The 4685-nt window shown below is 47.6% G+C and overlaps 1 protein-coding gene across 1 annotated transcript in view; it reads left to right on the top strand.

Annotated features, from left to right (window-relative positions):
• Positions 1-3907: 3907 nt before the first annotated feature.
• The window catches only part of GPR20 (G protein-coupled receptor 20), a 153884-nt gene continuing 153106 nt past the window's right edge, over positions 3908-4685 (top strand). The window contains exon 1 of the mRNA XM_086967058.1: positions 3908-4038. The gene's annotated coding sequence lies outside the window, so the exon portion shown is untranslated. The remainder of the gene's footprint in view (positions 4039-4685) is intronic.

Genomic DNA, 4685 nt, shown 5'->3' with positions numbered 1-4685 from the left:
GGCATCAGTGCGCTTTACAAATTGCACCTAAGATAAGATAAGATAAGCCTACCAAAAATCCAATTTCTCACAGAGCGCCAGAGAGTGCCAGGGATGATGTAAGCAATTGCCCATGGGCTAAGAGGATATACCCTCCCTGTGATGTCATCTAGCAATTCCAGGGTGCAATATTCTGTCCAATCTCATGTCTGTACATTTCCTTAGACATCCGGAGTTTGTGCTTGGTAGCCCACCCTAGAGGTGTGACAACCTGTGGCTACACGCCCATGTAAAAATTCAATTTTCCTTTCAGAGGTCCCTTTTCATTTTTTCCTTCATTTTCTTGTGACATGTAGCTCTTTAAACAGTCCTGCCAGCCACTCGCTTCCTGTTCATTTCATCTGCAGTGTGCTGCCTCCTTTGCAGCCTGTATTTCTAAACTGGGTGGGCATCTTCAAATGGTATTGCCCATGGTGTATCATTGTTTTATTGTTCGAAGATGGCCATAATGTTTGAAAGTATTATGTTGGCCACACTGGATCAGTATAACAGTGAACTACTATACACTTCAGTATTTGAGAGGGTCGCCCACTGCAAAGTTTGCTGAATTGCCATTTTGGAATGGTATTACACAGAGTAAATCATTGTTTGCACTGCTCCTAGATGCAAAAACATTGATTCTAAATGTGGCAGCTATGTTGTAACTTTAAAACAACAATGCACTATTTACAATGCCATTGTAAAATAGTCGCCCTGTGCTATATTAAATATTATTTTTTATATTGCAAGCATATGCAAGCCATGTTTAGGTGGCAACGTGTTTTCTTTTTCTGCCATTATGTGGTTGTTGAATTTGTGTCTTATTGTGGATGGGTGAGTCGGGATTGGTATCCTGTGAGTGCAACAGGCGTGTGTGCCTGCTTTGTGTGCCCCCAGGGCACAATGATATCACTGAAGGGGCTGCAGACGCAGTTTGTCCCCTTCTCTAATACTGAGAGCGCTTGTGCATGTGTAGCGCTAGCGCTATCTTAAGAGGGCATTCTGTCATTTGCATGGGGCTAGGGAATCACTTTGCCTCTCGACCTTGCCATTTTATGGATGGGGGTGCAGAGGCAAACACGCACTTAAGAGGCGCACTAAAAGTGCTCCCCAAAAAGATGGCACGCTTTCAGTGCTCTTCCTAAAGGCAGTCCTGTGGAGGGGAGAAAGGCGGTCCTTTTAACGCACCTCCCCCCAAGATCCCCCACCTGCAGGTGTGTGCAGTCACTCACTGCGCCCGCCTACAAGGGAATCTCTCCCCCCCCTTCAAAGTGCAGCCTGTTTTTGGGCTTTTTCTATTTGCCAGCCATTTTGTTACTTCTATAGGGGTCATAGGCATTTGTGCAGCACCTTCTGTAACACCTGTTAGCTCGGGAGCAATGTACAGTCCGGGTCGGACTGGCCTATAGGACTGGTCTCACAGATCAGGGCATGGCCTGGCATTTTGGCCGGATGTCGGCCTATTCTATGTTCTGTTGGACTGCTTTTTACTGTTGATTTCTCGGATATTACAACAAATATTGCCTGCAGCAAGCACGAATGCACGTAGTCTCCCATATATTGTGTTACTTTACGAGTTGAAAACTGCCCTGATTTGCAAATGTGGGCCACTTTTTTATCTTTCTGATGCGCTAATGGGGCCCACTTTTATTTTGGTGTGCAGGCCAATTTTCTGTCCAAGTCCAACTCTAAGTATTGTGAACAGTCCCCCATTGACTCTGGAGTTGTGGCTCCGTGACCATCACGAAAAGCATTTACCCAGATACTAGCACCATACTGCAAATGTAGGTGCGTGGGCAATATAACCCTAGCCTAGAGGGAGGCGCCAACTGCCTGTGTGCCACCTCAGTGGTCTCTCTTCCCAGTAACTTTTCTCATTATTTTCACCTCAATTTTTCAATCCTTTTAATACCGCAGATTTGCACTGTCTGAAGCCGCGGGTGATGCCAGTCTGATGGGTCATGGCTTAGGGCATACAGGGGAATCAGAAGGCTAACCGCGGTGGCAAACCTGTGCGGGTTAAGCCTCAAGCGTGACTTTGCTGAAGGATACGCAGCAAACCCATTCTTTTGAAAGGAACTACAGAAATTCTAACACAGACAGACATCTGCTGGAAGACTGAATTAACCAAGTGAGGTTTCACAATGTAAGAGTTATTTCTCACTGATTACAGAATATGTGATTCCGCGTCGAAAGTGGTTAAAACCAACCTGTAGGAATTTGGGTACTCGCTGTTGCTCACAGGCCCTAAGAATTTTAATGTCTGACACCTCAACACCATTGGTAATAGGCGTAGCAAAATTCCTTGCATGGGCGTGGGTAATAAGATCTTGTGCTTCAAGGCCTATTGAATAATAAGATTTATTAACTGCCTGTATAATCTTCCTTGTCCATTTTTAACATTTTTACATGGAATTTTATAAAATTGTATGTATACATTTTATAGTATTACTAGCTTTTCGATTTTTGCTGTTTAACATGTTTTTTAATGTAGTATTTTAAGTATTTATTGTATGATGTTTAGGAGGTTGCTTTTATGACTAAAAGTCGAATAAAGCTTTGAAATTGAATTGGTTCTCACTATCCAGTGTACCTGTGTACTCCTGAAATGTGCCATATTCTCCCATTCAGTGTATTGTAGAATGCAGAGAAGTGCAGGGACTCTTCTTTGCACATTAAAGAAGTGCAAGTACACAGCCGCGACAGTACCTTCCTGTTTAAAGCTCTGGGTAAACCCTACTCCAGTCTATGGGATGTCTGCAGAGCGGCTCCATGTCATGTGTCACACCTTCAGCCAGTCCAGGTGTTTTAGCCAGCTGCACTCTGCATGCTGAGCCTTGTATTTCAAATCTTCCCAGTGCAGCTACCAGAAAGCAAAGTGCTTTTGGTGATAAGTACATAAAGGACCAGAGGTGTCTCACATGGAATGGTGCCACGAGACTGGTAAGATTGGTTGCCACGCCCACAGAGATGGCCTAGCTGCGTGGTTTATGACAGGAGGAGCCGCCTGACATACGCTAACGAACAGTTCAGCTCTGCGATGCCATCGAGACCTTATGGAGCATCATTGCATGAAGCAGGAGTGACAGCGTCAGCCCAAGAACAGCAGAACCCATTTAGTTGAAGAAATCAGGTGGAGGTGTCCAGGTTGTTTGCACATGTTCCGCTCGCACCCTGCCACACCTCACCATCATCTGAGGCCACTGTGTCCACAACCCTCTTCACCACTTAAACAGAGAGTCAGCATCATGTCTGCCAGTGGTGAACCGAGAGCTAACAGCATCCTAGAAATGTGCCCCATCAGCCCTTAACGTCCAGCCTTCTCCAGGAGGTCTTGGGTGGGTGCAAATGTTATTCATGTCCAAAGGAAAATAACTCGTGTTTCCCCAGGGCTGTTCTGTAGGCTGGAACCTGGATGACGTTTTACCAATCTACCAGTTAAAAAAAGCTCCCCCACGCCCCCCACCCAGCAGTCCCCAGCTGATCAGGGGTTTATTCCGTGTCCCACATGGCCAGTCCAGCCCTGGTACCCGCAACCCATCTGCACAAGGCTAGGGCGACCACTCCGCAACCCATCTGCACAAGGCTAGGGCGACCACTCCGCCGACTTGGTTGTGATTTGATGTACCATCAGCCCAATGTTGTTGTTGTGCACCTCACTTCGGTCTTTATTTGTGTCTACTCCCCCTTACTCACTCATGTAGGGAGGGCTCTCTGGGTCCCTCTGCCAGCCCCGGTGCTCCCCACTCAGAGGCTCGCCATCAATTTGCAGGGAGCTATGGAGTGACATTTAAGGAGCGCCCCCGTGTTCGCTTCCCCCCTCCCCTCGGGGCCTGCCCCTCACCAGGCCGGGCTGGGGCTGCTGGGGAGAGGCGTGACGTCAGCTGGAGAGTAAACCCAGAGGTCTGCTTCGTGTATGAGTCCGAGGGGCCGAGCGCTGGGAAGTACATGCCTGTCACTTGATTCAGGGGTCTGGGAGCGAGCCTGGGAGCCGCAGCCGAGCAGCCTCTACCAGAGCCGGTAAGCACTCTCTCTCTGCTGTGATCTGCCAGGGCGCGCGCCTGCCCGCGGGACGCAAGGCAGCCTCGCGCGGGACGTTTGAGCAGACATCAGCGCGTAATGCGAAGCCAGGCGGTGAGGTGCACTTGACAGGGCTCCATTAGAGTAATCATTCCAGAAATTGAGCAACGCTCGCCTTTGAGAAGACCACTGGTGGCTGATGGCAACGTAAAATAATGCTTTGATGTGCAAATCGCCTATCATTTCTTATTGCAGCTTTTGAAATGTCACTTTGTAGGCATCTTTGTTTCGTTGTGTTGTGGGGCTGTCAATGCAGCATTGCTGCACGCACGTGTATTACATGCAACTTATGTATTTTTTCCGAAGACTGAAAACCTTAGTAATCTGTAACTGTCGGTTTGTGTTGTGGTCTAGGTTCTCTCGCTGTCATATTTGTGTTATGGTCTAGGGGGCATATTATCAAGAAACGTTGTTAAAACTATCGACGCTTTCATCGGCAGGAAACTGCCGCTAAAGCGGCGATAATGGGCTTGATAATATGCCCTTGTGAATTCCCATAGAAGCCCAGATTCTGGTGTGAACCTGGGCATCTATTGGAATTCACAAGGGCATATTATCAAGCCCATTATCGCCGCTTTAGCCGGCAG

Source organism: Lissotriton vulgaris, chromosome 4_1, assembly GCF_964263255.1.
Source record: "Lissotriton vulgaris chromosome 4_1, aLisVul1.2, whole genome shotgun sequence".
Lineage (NCBI taxonomy): Eukaryota > Metazoa > Chordata > Amphibia > Caudata > Salamandridae > Lissotriton > Lissotriton vulgaris.
The sequence above is the reverse complement of the archived record's forward strand: the minus strand, read 5'-3'. Positions and strand labels throughout refer to the sequence as shown.